The sequence below is a fragment of the Balaenoptera acutorostrata genome, chromosome 11, assembly GCF_949987535.1.
Source record: "Balaenoptera acutorostrata chromosome 11, mBalAcu1.1, whole genome shotgun sequence".
NCBI lineage: Eukaryota > Metazoa > Chordata > Mammalia > Artiodactyla > Balaenopteridae > Balaenoptera > Balaenoptera acutorostrata.
In genome coordinates this window covers 34066185-34083187 of record NC_080074.1, presented here as the reverse complement: position 1 = coordinate 34083187, position 17003 = coordinate 34066185, and the positions used below count along the sequence as shown (strand labels likewise).

Genomic DNA, 17003 nt, shown 5'->3' with positions numbered 1-17003 from the left:
ATTTCAATTTTGTTTTTTTTTTTCATAGCAAGTGAACCAAACAAAATGTAATTTGGGTCAGAATCTGAACAGCTCCTTTGGATAAAACATATTTTAAACTTGGGTCATTTTTGTCCTTCTTTTATTTTAAGTGTCTCTACGTGGCAGAAATAAAAGAAAGCATTTTTATGTAATAGTGTTAATGACCAGATGCTCAATTATAGTAAAAAGAGTTTAGGACACATCAATGTTTAGAGTATCACTCTAACCCTTCCTGATATAGTGACTATGACATTTTGATGTCCAGAAATTGGGCCCTTAATACATTTATCAAATCTATCATTAATGTTTAAATTTTGAATTCAACTGAGGCTTATTACTTTGGTTTTCAAAACTTACCTTCTGCATATAGTAATTTTATTATGAATAGCCTTTTAGAAAGATTTCATTCCAAAAATCATATTTCACAATTTGCCAAGATGCCTTATACTTTTAAGAAGAACTTAGGTTCAAATCTAAAATAAGGAGAAAAAATTTAAATCCCATACATGTCCCATACAACATCCCATAATGTCAAATATATTTGGTATAGTTTTAAGGAAATATGTAAATATGGAGCATGTGCAGAAGTCATGAGTCTTAATCTGTAAATCATTCACAGGAGTCACTCTCAAATAATTCAGTGTATGGGCAAGATTAGTGCAGGGGAAGAAACTAAGGTTACTAATGGTTTGGTACAAAATATGATTTTTCTTGAATGAAGGCTTAGAACTGGGGTTTCTGTCAGAGATAAAATGATACAAAGTGACAGAATGACGGCAATCAAGGACTCAGAACTATGATAAATGGAGATAGAGTTTATAGTAAACATTCTACCACTTAAACACTCTTCTCAAATCTGCTTTTCCACCATCCTTATACCTCTTTTCTGCTACTCTCATGCTGGCTTAAACACAGTTAACTGAAGTACAAAATTCTATCAGAAGATATATAGCTAATGTTCAAAACCTTGGAACTGTGAGAAGCCCTGGGTAGCTGCCTTAACTCCTAAAAATGGACTTTAAAAGAAACCAATTTCTTTTCAAAATTTACCCACAGATCAGTTAAAAAAAAACATCAATATCTCTGAAAGAGTCATGCATTTAGAAAAATATCATTTTTCAACTCTTGACAATCTTAAAAATTGCTGTAGCATATAAAAACACAAACATACCAATAGCTCTGGTCATAAGAGTGCAATGGCCTAAATCTTCTGGCCAACAAGCATCTTCTGTGTCCAAGAAGTAGTATTTTAAAATCAATTTCTATGCCCATGGTAACTCTCATTTTGAAATGAAACATAAACTCTGTATTTTCTCTTTATAAAATGATACGGGTCAATATTTGGCGAATGTTACAAAACTCAACAAGGATATTGCAAAATAATTTAAAATTTTGATGTACAGGCAATTAGGTTCCATTTCAATACACTATTCTGAAAAATGTTGTTTTTCTTTTTTTTTGGAAAAAAGTAACAAGTATCTTGGTTACTATGATAAACCAGCTTTTCAGCAGTGGATCCTGCCAGCAAAGCCTTAATATATCTGATTTGTCAAAGTCACCACTCCTGCTAATCTCTCCCACCGATGTCAAACACTGAGAGCTATCACCTATACATTTTGTTGTGCAGTGTAGAGAGAAAGATGGAAAATGGGCAGAAAGTAATCTGCACAAATATCAAAATAAATGGTCTTTTTGAGGACAGCTATAAGAAAAATGCAAGAAAAATTAGAAAATCAGCTGTATTTTATGAGGTTTTTTTTTGCAACTCTCTCTTTGCCTATACTGTTTGCTTGAATGTAAATTATTCCTAACTTTACTATTTTAGTAAGTTAATGAACATTTTAAGACTACACAAATATTTTCTATTAGTGTCAAAATATTATGCATTTCACTGCATTATGCAGTCATAGTGGAGTAAATAAAATAATGTTAAAAGTAAAATACTTTTAAAGCTTTAAAGCTATATTATTATTATTGTCATTTAACCTAAAATAAAATTATTTAAGCCAGAGTGTTAATATTATATCAGTCTATAAATATTGTATTTAAATTAAAAAATTGTCTTTAGGAAGTTTCAAAAACCATATGGTAACCAAATTTGTTTTTAATTCCATCAAAATGAATGAAATTTTCTATAATGGGACAACTAAGAATTTGACTATCAACTGTATGATACCTTCTCCTATCGAATGCATGCATGCACATGTGTGTGCGTATATACATAAATACATGCATAAATGGATGTTTGTGTATTTATAGGACAAATATTGTCCTATAAATACATGGTCAAAAATTCTGGAAGTGCCTCATAGTAGAAGAGATTAAAAGTAAAAACTAGGGAAATACAAATATTGATGTGTTAAAATATCTATTCCTAAATACACTGAAAATTATTAGCAAGACTCTTCACATTCTCAATAAGGAGAAAGTCAAAGTGAGGACGTTTGTTGTGAACATGAGTCCATTTAGGTCCATAAACCATACAAGCTAGATATTTAGAAAAGTGTCAAAGATGCAGAGCAAAGGGGAATTAAGGGGGCTTATATTTTCTGTATATATACTCTTCCACTTTCACTAATATAGAAATCAAAATTATTAGTATAGATTAGCAAATCAGAAAAATTGCCCTGAGTATTTGTGATAGCATGCAAGAAATAAAATTTAAAGTGAGATTTCTCTTCACAGTTTAGGCTTATTGGTTAACTGACATACATAATAAAACATATAATAGAAGGAAATAAGTATTAGGAACACTGGGTTTAGGTCAGAAAAACCTAGGTTCCAGAACCATTTCATCTACATGTTAGCATCGTTAATCCTGTATTTCTTAATGTGTAAAAGGGGAATAATAATAGTGCTTCTTATGGTTGTTAAGAGGTTTAACCCTTCTCTTTAAATTTTACCCACCTATTTTTCCAGCAATCACTGGAAGTGTACTGTGCTTTCTCCGGATGGTTAGAACTTCTCTTACGTTGTATACAGTGTTCTGTCTTTATCTTTGAGTAAAATTTAGCACCTTTCCTTTGATATATAAAGAGAGTTTTGGGCTATAGTGTTTTGTTGTTGTTGTTGTTATTAGATTTAACAATTAGCTTTCAAGCTCACCTTTACTCTGATTGAATTACCAAATTAATTTTACAGTCATAACTAAGAAATTGCTGAGTGTTCTAAGTGATACCTGTTCAGTTCCTAAAGCACTGAAATCCACTGATGCATGAGTGAGACTGGCTAGGTTTGAACACCATCATCATCATTACAAACAGTTGTATAGAGTATAGTCTCTTGTGCCAGGCACTATTCTAGAGACCATATTTATTAAATCTTTTAATTCTTATAACTCTGTGGAATACATCTTATTATATCCCTTGCATAGATGATAAATCTGAGGCACACAGAGATAACGTAACTTATTCAAAGCCACACAACTGTTAAGTGATAGGCCCTGAATTCAAGCTCAGGCAGCAAAGCAGTGGCTCCAGATCTCTTGGCCTGAACATTACACGAAGCTGACTTTCATCGTAATTTAAGAAGAATGAGATATGCAGTGGCCTGGTATTTTCAAAACTGTTATACATATTACATCTGTATTTGATGATTTGGATCCTGAGAGTGGCAAGTTCTAGTTAACACAGAGTCCATTCTCTTGCTCTTCAGCTCCAAGATCTGTAGTGTCTTGCACCAAACACCAAAGAAAATTACATGATGATCGTTTTCCGACGAGAATCTGAAAGTACTGCATGCATATAACTTCACCAATACCTTGGGGTTTTGTAAGGTCAATGGAAGGGTATTAAACTTGCATTTGTTTAACAAAGTTTACTTCTGATTATAGAGGGACCTTACAAATGATTCTCTGTCTCTGCATAATTTAAATAGAGTGCTAATAAAATTAATGATAGTAATAATAATAATCTATACCTATATCAATAACTATATACTCTATTTAATGGTATACTCATTAATGATAGTAATAATAAAAATCTATACCTATATCAATAACTGTATGCCCTATTTCATGGTAAACCCTTTCCTCTTTCCATAATAGAAGCAAGCTATATAAACACAATACACATGCTTAAAAATCTAATGAGGACCTTTCACTTTGAAACTATATTCTCAATATTAGAGGGATACCACCTATTTAATGCTCATCTAGATAGGCAATATGTTATGGCATCTGCCTCTTCACTACTCTGAATGTGTGGTCCATCATTGCCAATGATTTTCTGGGTATTTCCTATTTCAGCAATGTCCTTTGAGCATTAGTGTGTGTTTTCATCTGAAGAAAATGGAGAATCTTATGCTGCCATTCCTTCACCCTTTGACTCAAAGCCTGCTTCCTTATTACTAGACAATGAGAACAGTAGAAGAGGAAACATATCATCATAATAAAATTCTAATAATTATTATTTATTAATCATTTGTAAGGCACCAGACATTACAATAAATATGCATATCATCTCAGTTAATGTTCACATATAAAGTATAAAAATCATATGTAGAATTAACAAGTATCATTGACCTTACACAGTTAAAGAAACAAAGGCTTAGGAATGTTAGGCAACCTGCCCAAGGTTCTACAGCTAACCTGCGGCAGAAATGGTTCTGGGATCAAGCCTCTGCTCCTAATGAATACTTCCTTCAGTGCTATATGGAGACATGCCTACAGTTGTAAGGTATAAAGAAAAATCACATCTAAATATGTTTCTCTGCCTTCTTACACAATTGTCCTATTCGAGTGTACATGTCTCATTTTTTTGAACAGCTTTATTGAGATATAATTGATATGCAAAGAATTGCACATATTTAACGGGTCCGTGCCTTGTTAATGTCAGCTGACAGGGGCCGGAGGTATTGGGAAAGAAAGGAAATCACACGTTTGGGATACTACTCTTATAGCTTTGTTCTATGTACTTCTAGGAAAGAAGAGGGTTGTTTCCTAAGGAGGGGCCACCTTATCCCTCTTATGGGCAGGTTTGATGCTCCCTTTCTAGATTTCCTCGTGGAATGATGTGCAGCATAAATTGACATGTACTACACACTTATAGCCATGATTTGAATCATCCACTTACTGGAAAGGTAGGGACTACTATACACAGTATCATTACAATGCTACATCAGTACAGTTACAATGTTTCGATATTAAAATAATTTTCTGCTTTTCACTTTCCATCCCTTCAAAATGAAGAGTTTCTAACATCATAGAGCCTGTATTTGGCCAACTGAAGTATTCTTTTGATTAAATTATAGAAAAATTTGGTTCTCTCAGTCTCCTCACACACACACACACACACACACACACACACACACACACACTTGCATATGTGTAGATCCCCCCCACATACACACACAGATTCAGGAAGGGAAGCGTCCATATCCTTAGCAGTCATATTTTTAGTTGACCAATAATAGGAAATTCTGTTCCATTTATATTTATATTGGTGGAAGTGAAATACATGATCCCTGTATGTGTTCTAAAATATCACAAAAGGTGAACCTTTTCACTCACATAGAGTATTTAAATCTAATATAGCATAAAATCTCTGTGTCAAATTACTTTATATTAGGTTACAGAAATAGGAAACATATGTATTATATATAATTCATGACTGAATTCTTTATCTAGATTATCATTTAATTCTATAAAATAGATGCTATTATCTCCATGTTAGAGATGAGGAAATGCAGTTGTAAAGGGTTTAGGTTAAGTACTCAGGTTCTTACAACTGGTGGGTGATGAAACTAGGATTTGAACTAAGGCTATCTGTTCCTCAAGTACTTGTTTTCAACTGTGCATCTACAGAGAGCAAGTCAGGGAGCATAACAGAAAAGAATTTCTGAAGGTGCCTCAGTTTCATCATTGCTCATTCACAAAAGTATGCTGGAAAGTCCAGTTTCTTTTAGCTTGGTACAGTAAAGAACTAAGCAACAAGATCCTGATACTAAAACATTCTGATTTTTTTTTTTTTTTAGTGGCAAATGTAATAGAACAATAAAGGAAGTAATATTCTTCACACATTTACTTTTCAGAGTATAAAATCAGTAATATTTTATCAAAACTATATCTAATATAAGAGACTCCATCTATCTATCAGCGATCTGTTTATTACATACGTATTTGTATAACTAAATAATTGGTACATTTTATTTCAAATCTTAAAAAGTAATCAGCAATCATAAAATAAATTAAAAGTTAAACATAGTGTAAAATCCTATGTTTGGTATATGTTTTTTCTGCTCCAACCAATTCACTATATAATTTAGCTCATGACCAGGTTAAATTTAGGATTTTTAAAATGTATTATTGAAAGATAAATAGGACATGAGATTTTAAAACCTACATGCAACTATCTATCTTTACCTTTTTTAGGTACAATTCATTTTGGACCAACTTTTCTTGGTCATCTTGAGCCCTCATCCATACATTTACATGTGGTTTTTCAGGTTAAACTAGGTCGAAGAAGAGATGATCTGATATACTTAGTAGTCAACAAAATTTAAGGTTTAACTGTCAACTTGAAAGAAAAGTCATAATTCCCTTGCAGCTGCAATATTTGTAGTTCCAAATATCTGCAAATGATTTCTCTGACTTTCCATATAGTTCCATTCAAGATTCTACCAACATTTTTAACAGCTATTAAAAATCTATGTGTACTCCAAAACTTTGTACACCATCCTTGTTGTAACCTATGAGAGAGTAATTATTCTTCATATTTGTCTATTGAATTAACTGAGGATCAATGAGTTTAAGTAATTTTATCAAGATTACAAAATCAATAAGAGTGAAAGATGGAGTCTACTATAAAAACTAATATCTTCCCATCTCTACTTCCAAGACTTGTTGACTAAAGCACGGAACCCTTTGCAGTCTTTACTTCAGTGTCCAAAGTGAGTATCAGCAGGATCACCAGCTTCAGCTCTCACTGAATGCTTCTTCCAGCCTGACTTCTAGTTGCTGTTTTGGCAGCTTCTTTATCTACTTGGTCATTAAAAAACACATTCTGTTTTGCATACCAGAGCTGTAGGGATTTTCAAACAGTGTTCCATGGAGCCTTGGTATTATATTTGGATTGTACTACAGTTACATTTGAAAATAAAAGTTGCATTTTTAAAATTTGAATATTACCCTAAATATTTACAAATACAAATTTCATCCCAATGAGTCAAATATTTTTAAGTTTTTCTCATCCCCAAACAACAAACTAATGAGTCCAAAATTATTTTATGACAGCACAATTTAGTTATTTTAAGGAGAAAATGTCTTTAAAAAAACCAGACATGGTTCTTTCCTAATGTTGTATTTACCCTGGGGGACTTCAAACGTTGTATATTGTGAAAATGATAGTCCACACACTAATGATACCACTTCATGTCACGTCTATAGATTTCAGAGTGTCACTGTCCAATTTCTGATGGAGGATCTGACACCAACGATTCTTGTTCTATTTCAGGTTACCTTTAGGTTGTAGTTTGCATTTTCCATTATCTAATACAAAACTCCCTAAAGCAAATGATCTTTTATAAATATAAAAGCCTCCCTTGCTTCTCTTCAAAAACCTCTTTGAAAATATTTTCCAAATTTATTTCTAATCAAGGGTATGTTAATGGAAACAGAAAAGATGAAATCAGGTGTGAGAAACTTGAGAACAAGAAATTGTAGGACTTAACATTTGATTATAAGGCATGGTGTCAGTCATATGTGACAGAGGAAAAGAACATACTAATGTTTAGGGACAGATGGACAGTGGGAATGATGGTTATTAAAACTGGGGTAGTAAAATGGTTACTGCAATGGTAACCTAAAAAAAATATTAGAAATAGAAGAAAGTATGGTTGCCTTCTGAGCATTATCATGTAAAGACAATTGTTAGGGGATATCTGAAGTATCAAAATACCTCAAAAGAGTAATGGCTAACCTGTTTGCAGTAATGTGTGCCAGGCATTCTTGTAATTGCTTTATATATTTTTTTCTTATTTAATCTTAATCATTTTGTAGAGATGGAAATGTTGTTATGTTCATTACAATGATGAGGGAGTTTATATTCCTTGCCTAAATTCACAGACAGTGGTGGAAGAATTAAAACAAAGGTTGACAAACACAGGATCTTGTAGCCCTAACAATTAGCCTTGCCTAAAGAATTGAAAGTAATGAATGAGAACAATTTCCATAAGTTAATTGTAGGGATTGTTTATTTATTCTTGTCATGAATTAGAGTATTTTCTCACAAAAAGATATGTGAATTAATGAGAAGAAAACAAAAAACAAATTCTCCTTTTTTTTTTTACTTTTCTAAGTAAATGTCATTGGCTTCCTTAATATACTCTGTGTGTGTGTATGTGTTTGTGTGTGTGTGTGTGTGCATGTGTTAGTGTTGGCCATTAAGTATTAGTGTTAACTAAATAATGTTATGGGTGTTTTTTACATGTCAAGATAATTACGTAACAGACCACCCCAAAAAAAGTGTAGCCATGGTTATCAACCTAGAGTAATCACAACGTTTTTCCTGATGATACCACACACTTCCCACACAGTGTTAAATCTAGTCTCCCTTAGTCTAAGAGACAAAAAGAAACAAGTAAATAATAAAATATCATGTAATTATAAATTATATGAAGAGAAAGTGTGGTAAGTTTATACAGAGTGACCATAGGAGTGGGGAGCTACAGCAATCTTTCTGAGGAGGTGGTATTTGAGATGGATAAAATGAGGGAGTTATCAATGAGTATATCTGCTTTAAATTTTTTTAAGCCAAGCTTACTTACGCACACCTAGAGACCTTTTGTTAGCTTTTTAGTGTTCTTAAAAAATCATCCCATGTTCCCTGGTATCAGAGATATTTCTTTTTTCTTTTTTTTTTAGCCCACCCGAAGCTTGGTGGTGTAAAACAGCAATCCCCCCCCCTTTTTTTAACAATTTGTTTATTCATTCACCTATTGATGGGCATTTGGAATGTTTCTTTTTTTTTTTAACATCTTTATTAGAGTATAATTGCTTTACAATGGTGTGTTAGCTTCTGCTTTAAAACAAAGTGAATCAGTTATACATATACATATGTCCCCATATCTCTTCCCTCTTGCATCTCCCTCCCTCCCACCCTCCCTATCCCACCCCTCTAGGTGGTCACAAAGCACCGAGCTGATCTCCCTGTGCTATGAGGCTGCTTCCCAGATGTTAGAATATCTCTCTCAGTCTCCATGACCCAGCTTAGCTCAACTGAACAGAAATCACTTATGTTGTATCTTCCTGAATAGTACTCATCTGACTCTATAAAAAGTGCTAACAAACGTTTATATTTATCTACCAGTGGATCTCACACAATAACAAATTTGTCTGTTAAGAATCTGTTATATGGGGCTAAGCACATTTGAAAGAAATATAGAAAAAAACCTCTTTATAATTCCCAGAATATAATCTGGATTTTAAAGAGACAGGGCAAGTTAGAATTATCATATTTGAATTAACACCAGAAATAGTACACCTAGAAAAGTCAAAGCAAAGCAAAATGAAGCATGTCTATGATGGATAGATATCAATCTATACACCAAAGTATATTTTATACACACACACAGACACACACACACATCAGGCACACTAACCTTTTTTCACTGATACATTGTCATACATACATATGTATTATACTTGATACCTAATACAAGTCATTCTCCTCCTCTCCAATAATTTCTCAACATTTCTGCATTATCTCTAGTCTTATTTCTCTGTAATTTTTTTATCCTGGATAAATGTTCAAATACTATATGAAGGGGTCCACTATATAATTACTAATATTAAAAAGCAAGTGATATTTGCTTTTAAGTGAACTCTATTTTGAAATATATTCTCCAGAATAATGGGTGAAGCAATTTAGTTTTCTCCCTATTTATTGTAAACCAAAACAGTTTAATTGGTATAACTTCCATATTTAAACCTTTTTCTCAGACATTTCTTTTCAATTTGATTAAAAACTCTCTACTGTGAATCTTTGTTTGAATCTCACAGACCTCAAAATAAAGATAACTACATCAACATTTGCACCATTTGTCATATGTTGACTCATTTTTTATTACTTATTTTGTCAAAGGTAAGAATATCTTAGTATAACAAAAATCTATTTATTCTATGCCCTTCACATGATTTCCTCTTTCTCCATTTCCATTTATTCGTATAGCTAAAGAAATAGTGAATATATGAAACAAGACAGTGACATTCAGTAGTAAAATAGGAAAAATCAAAATAGAAACATGGTAGAATCTCATCAAATATTGTTTAGGGTAGAGGGTATTTTATTAGGTGATCCAAAATCTAATATCTTGTCAAGTATATCCCTATTTTATCAGAGGATGAACCTAGCTATTGGTACACTTCGCTGTAAGATTGCTGATATTTAAAAGTGTGTTTAAATGTTAGTAATGAAGATCATAGAGAAAGGGAGGGAGGGAGAGAGAGAAAAAATAGGGAGAGGATTATTAGGCCCATACTGAGTTTTGTAGAACTCTTTTTTTTTTTTAATGTTGGACCATAGTTTATTCCTGCAAGTCACATTGAAAAGAGAAATCAGGTAACATGGAGGTGGTGAGTGTATTCTGTTTTTAGAATCTTGCACCACTAAGGTTCCCCATGGCACAAATTATACCCCTTTTATTATCATAATAGATATACATAAGTTTTTAAAATTTAGAAGTGCCATTCTTTTTTTTTTTAACATCTTTATTGGAGTATAATTGCTTTACAATGTTGTGTTAGTTTCTGCTTTATAACAAAGTGAATCAGCTATATGTATACATATATCCCCATATCCCCTCCCTCTTGCGTCTCCCTCCCTCCCTCCCTATCCCACACCTCTAGGTGGTCACAAAGCACTGAGCTGATCTCCCTGTGCTATGGGGCTGCTTCCCACTAGCTATCTATTTTACATTTGGTAGTGTATATATGTCACTGCCATTCTCTCACTTCATCCCAGCTCCTTCCCTTTCCCCCTCCCCGTGTCCTCAAGTCTATTCTCTACATCTGCGTCTTTATTCCTGTCCTGCCCCTAGGTTCTTCAGAACTTTTTTTTTTTTTTTTTAGATTCCATATATATGTGTTAGCATACGGTATTTGTTTTTCTCTTTCTGACTTACTTCACTCTGTATGACAGGCTCTAGGTCCATCTACCTCACTACAAATAACTCAATATCGTTTATTTTTATGGCTGAGTAATATTCCATTGTATGTATGTACCACATCTTCTTTATCCATTCATCTGTCGATGGACACTTAGGTTGCTTCCACGTCCTGGCTATTGTAAATAGTGCTGCAATGAACATTGTGGTACATGACTCTTTTTGAATTATGGTTTTCTCAGGGTATATGCCCAGTAGTGGGATTGCTGGGTCATATGGTAATTCTATTTTTAGTTTTTTAAGGAACCTCCATACTGTTCTCCATAGTGGTTGTACCAATTTACATTCCCACCAACAGTGCAAGAGGGTTCCCTTTTCTCCACGCCCTCTCCAGCACTGAATGTTTGTAGATTTTTTGATGATGGCCATTCTGACTGGTGTGAAGTGATACCTCATTGTAGTTTTGATTTGCATTTCTCTAATGATTAGTGATGTTGAGCATCCTTTCCTGTGTTTGTTGGCAATCTGTATATCTTCTTTGGAGAAATGTCTGTTTAGGTCTTCTGCCCATTTTTGGAGTGGTTTGTTTGTTTTTTTGATATTGAGCTGCATAAGCTGCATGTATATTTTAGAGATTAATCCTTTGTCAGTTGCTTCTTTTGCAAATATTTTCTCCCATTCTGAGGGTGGTATTTTTGTCTGGTTTATGTTTTCCTTTGTTGTGAAAAAGCTTTTCAGTTTCATTAGGTCCCATTTGTTTATTTTTGTTTTATTTCCATTTCTCTAGGAGGTGGGTCAAAAAGAATCTTGCTGTGATTTATGTCATAGAGTGTTCTGCCTATGTTTTCCTCCTATAGTGTCTAGCCTTACATTTAGGTCTTTAATCCATTTTGAGTTTATTTTTGTGTATGGTGTTAGGGACTGTTCTAATTTCATTCTTTTACATGAGTTTTGTAGAACTCTTAAACACATGGTCCAGTAAAAGAGAAAGAATGGGAAAGAAACCACCAAAAAGTAGGAAAATCAAACAAACCAAATAAATTCATGAGAATGTGGTATCAGGGAAGTAAAGGTTAAAGTGTTTCAAAAGGATTGAATAGTCAACCTTCATATACTGGTGGGAAAGCAAGATGAGAACTGAAAAGTGTCCAGTGGATTTATCAACAAGAAAGTCAAATAGCTACTTGAGGTTTGGAAGAGTCATGAAGGTAGAGTAAGATTGGAGAGAAGTGGAGGTAGAGAGGGTCATGGAAATGGTGTCTAGAAAACAAAAAACAAAAAACTCTTTGAGAAGTGTGTGGACAATAGCAGAATACGGATGGCATCCACAGGGGAATGTGTCATCCCAGCCATGGATTGTTAGGTATGCATGGTTAACATAGACTTCCAGTGGGAAGGATTTTATGGAGAAAATAAAACTGATGATTAGGAGAAAAGATTTGGCAGACTGAGGTGAATACCTGAGAAGTTAGAAGTAGAGAAGAGTTTGAACCCTGTTATAAGTTTGGGTGTTTCCTCCCACTATAAAAGGTGGAAAGAGAGAGATGGGTGTAGACTGAAGTAAGCTTTTTAGATTTGGAGGCAAAAGAACATGGGGGGACCCCGTCAGATGATTTCTACTTTCTCAGTGAAACAGAAGGCAAGATTACCAGCTGCTAGAAAAGCAGGTGGGCAAAGAAGGCAAAGGAAATTTGAAAAGCAATTAAAAAATTAAATTTCTAACAAGTACCATTTTAAAAAGCAGACTTTGAAAACATTGTCTGGAAGGAGGGAATGTGTGACAAAGTGTCTCACTGTCTTTGTGATTATGAAATAAGGCATTTGCATGCTGTTCATAAACTTCAGCCTTTTCTCCACACAATGACAAAGTGATAAGAATGCTGAAAGGGGGAAGAGATAATTTTACCTGGACTGGGCATGAGGCATGCTGGGAAGACATCATGATACAAAGTGGCCTCTACTCTAAGCCATAAAGGACAGATAAAACCTGGATACCAGACAATAGAAAAACCACGTTCTTGGCCTAAATAGCAAAAGTAAAGGCTTGAAGGTAAAAAAATTTGGGGGATCCTGCCGTGCCATACTCATCAGGGGGCACGTGTGCTCTACTTGCTTTTCTTTCCTCCTCATGAAATAGTGTGTGTGTGTGCGTGTGTGTGTGCGTGTGTGTGTGTGTGATGACAAAGTAAACTTTCTAAAGGTAAAGGTGATAATGAAAAGAAAAAAAAAAAAAAAAAATATATATATATATATATATATACCATTAAACACGATTCTTTCCCTAGAAGGAAACTCTTGTCCATCCGAAATTTATTTCAAAATTGGGAATGGAGGAAACTAAATGAATTGGGACTTACTGCTCTTGTTGTTGCCTGCTGCAGGTGCCTAAGGGCAGCATACAGTCTTTAAGAGGGAAGAAACCACAGAATGTTAACTGAATTATTGTTATTGTTATCATTATTATTATTTTAACTATAAGGACTCATGGTGATATAATTTTTTTTTTTTTTTTTTTTTGGCTGAGCTCACCTTCAGACCAGACTCTCTTTCAGGGGCAGGGCTTTATATTTCAGTACAACATACACAGCTCAAGTACTTAAAATGGGTTGTATTAAATGTATGCATAATTTAAAAGAGGGTAAAAGGGGAAAATGGCATTGCAACAGTTTTTCAGGCTCATGTATTAAAGGGTGGAATTATTTTTTAATCTGAAAAATTAATTCTCATTGCATTTATTGTTGTACCTGTTCCTGACTCTGTGTGTAAGATACTTTTACCTATTTCTCCTTAGCTACAACCTCAATACAAATTATTTTCAAGTACATGTGTTGAATCATCTTTAAATCTATGCAGATATTATATATTACATTTCTTTTATAAGCTGCACATTTCTTCTCATTTAAATATCTAGCAAGGTAGACAGTCAATAAATGCTTATGAAAATGATCAAATGAACATGAATATTTATTAATGACTTATTATAGTGACATTGCCAGCTGATTATACCTTTGAAGCTGGGAATACTACTCTGGGATAAATTCCTAAAAAGATTCATATTAAAATCTCATGGATTATATATATATAAAATCACACATGTAATTCAGCTACTGAAAACTACAGACAAATTCACCTCAAAACATAGATTCAGCGTTCAAGGCAGGTGATTGGTTATAAAGTCTTTTTGATATTTACATCATCATTTTCTGAACAAACCTTTACAAGGAAAATGAGTTATATAAATGCAAACTTAAAACGATAAGCTTCTGTAGGGATTACATAACTATAATGTGTAAATCTGCCATTATCTACAATTAACTGTGCCCATGTCAAATATTTGTATATATTTATGTGTAAATATACATAGGCGTATATTTATATTCTCAACTATTTCCTGTCATTTTAGACAGATATGAATTCAGTTAGAGTTTATAACAAGGAGAGATTTTTGTGGAAATATTGAAGCATATTACAGATCGAAGAAACTGTTGTGAAAAACAAACTCTTGTATTTTGTATATATATGTAAAGTTATATTATTGAGAGCTGCATGCAGACAAACTCACCCAGAATTACTATCCCCAGCTTTTCCAATTTTTAAAATGAAAGGAAGCTAGAGTGGTCTGAAATGCCTGCAAGTAAACCCAGAGGGCAAATTTGGTTGGGTTCTTGAAGCTTTACGGTGGTGAGCTGCTGCGCATTAATAACATCACTGGTCAGGGGAAAATTTAAACACATGGATTCACTCACAGCCATGGTGTCAGAATACTGACTTTTTTCCTTTTGTCCTGACCAGGAGATCTAGAGTATAAAACATAAAATAACACCATATTTCATTCTCCAGAAGAGTACATTAAGACTCCCCTACCTCCAGTACAAATTTAACATTTACAGTATGACTTAGTGCTCCAGTTTTATTTCACTATAACGTACAGGCAAAAAGCATCATGAAAAAACAGTTCAAAAGAAAAGAAAGCATTTTATGACTTGTTACATAGAACAGCTTCTCTTCTCCCTGACCACATTATGGTTTAAAAGGATTTCTTATCAAACTCTCACTATAGCAAAGAAAAAGAAAGCTTCTCTTACCAGAGTGGAATAAAGCTTCAACCTTGCTATAACATTTTCTGCAGCTTTTGTTTGAAAAGACAGACCCAAAGCGGCTTTGTGCAAACAACTGATCTGGCTGATCTCCAGTCCCTGCACAAAAAAACAGTATAATTGGCTCTCAAAAAACTGTTGTAAACATTCATCATGATGGCACTTGCATGTTGAATCTAGTCACTGTTACCCTAGTAAACTTTTTCCAAACAGGCCAATTATGTTTCTGCTTTCAATACTTGCTGTTTGATTTTCTCTATTCATTGCTGAGATTAGTATCTTTAAAGAAACCATGAATTTGTGAGTGTCAGTTCTACTACTATGTCAATACATTTGGGTTCTGAAAGTGTGGTTCAAGGTTTTTTAAAAGCATTTTAAATCAGATGACATAGATAAATACATTTACTTGGCATCTGTTATGTCTTCATTTTGAAATTTGACAATATTCAGTCCCTTATTTATATGCTAATGAGAGATCAGTATTATTAGGTCTCTTTCATTCCTATTTGATAAAAGTCAAGTGACCACTCCACATCTCTACTTTGCACAGAAAGCACATCAGTAATGTCTACAACATACCCTAGAGTCTGAGACCAACTATGTTGGATTTCTAAGTCTTGTATTCCACCGTTCCTCTTCCCAAACCTTCAGAGGGGTCCAAACACAATCATATCCTTTAATTTTTATGGGAGCAATGAAGGGTTACACAGCTGGACTTTTTTCTTATTTTTAAACATATAATATTCATGGGAGCATTAACTGATTATAACTGTGAGAGGCATATTTATTACCAAGAAAAAGTGAACACTAGATCAAAAAATAAGCTTCAATGAAAAACAATCTCAAACTGTATCATTTCTAACAATGATCTGAGCAATACATTGATCTTACAACCATATGAGTATGTGATCTTTGCCTTGCTTCCCAAGTGTATGAAGCCTGGTTAATAGTTTTCAGCGGTGCCACCGTTTGAAAAATATGAATTAACTGCATAGAAGGTTGTGGGGCCATTTTGCATTTTTATATTTGATAGTTTAGTTTTCATCATACAAATTATACAAGTATATCAAAACAATTTACGACTATACAAATTATGATTGTATAAATCTCTAAAAATATAAATTGTGACAATTTATGTTTCCTAGAAGTAAAAATCTAGATATTCTACAAGTGTAAAATTCTAAGTATTGCTGAGCCTTTAAAAGTAACATCTTGAACTAAATTTAAAGAACTTAAAGCCTCGAAAGCAGAATATTCCTTATTTTTATCTGTAGGTATCAGTGCCATTTAAATTTTTTAATTATGATTCCAAATACTACAGACGGATATACATATACTACTCTTCCAAGAACACAGATGACTCATATTCTCATTATGTTACTTAGAGAGACAGAGTGTGGAGGAGGAAGCCCTTCACACTGTTTTTTTTTTCTTTTTTTTTAAGGTTAGTATCTGTGAACTGTTATCTCCCTTATTATATAACATTTGCCTTTATAAAATTTCCCACTAACACATTCTTATTTAATTCTTTCATCAGAATAGTGAAGAGGGCATTAAGGCTCTCCATTTTACACATGAGAAAAATAAGGCTCATAAAAGAGAAATGATTTGACAAATTACTGTAGTAAATACTTAACGGTAGGCTCTTCTGATGTTGTTCAACTAGGTCTTAAATCACTTCTTCTAAAACAGTATTTCCAAGATTAAAAGAAAAGTTTTGTGTTTTCAATTTCTTTTGAGTGGAATTCCTGAATCACATAGTAGTCCTCTTTTCAATTTTTTGAG

General features: G+C 33.5%; 1 protein-coding gene across 1 annotated transcript in view; it reads right to left on the bottom strand.

Moving 5' to 3' along the window:
* The window catches only part of MGAT4C (MGAT4 family member C), a 371748-nt gene extending 356509 nt beyond the window's left edge, over window positions 1-15239 (bottom strand). The window contains exon 1 of the mRNA XM_057557029.1: window positions 15207-15239. The gene's annotated coding sequence lies outside the window, so the exon portion shown is untranslated. The remainder of the gene's footprint in view (window positions 1-15206) is intronic.
* Between the last annotated feature and the right edge of the window lie 1764 nt (window positions 15240-17003).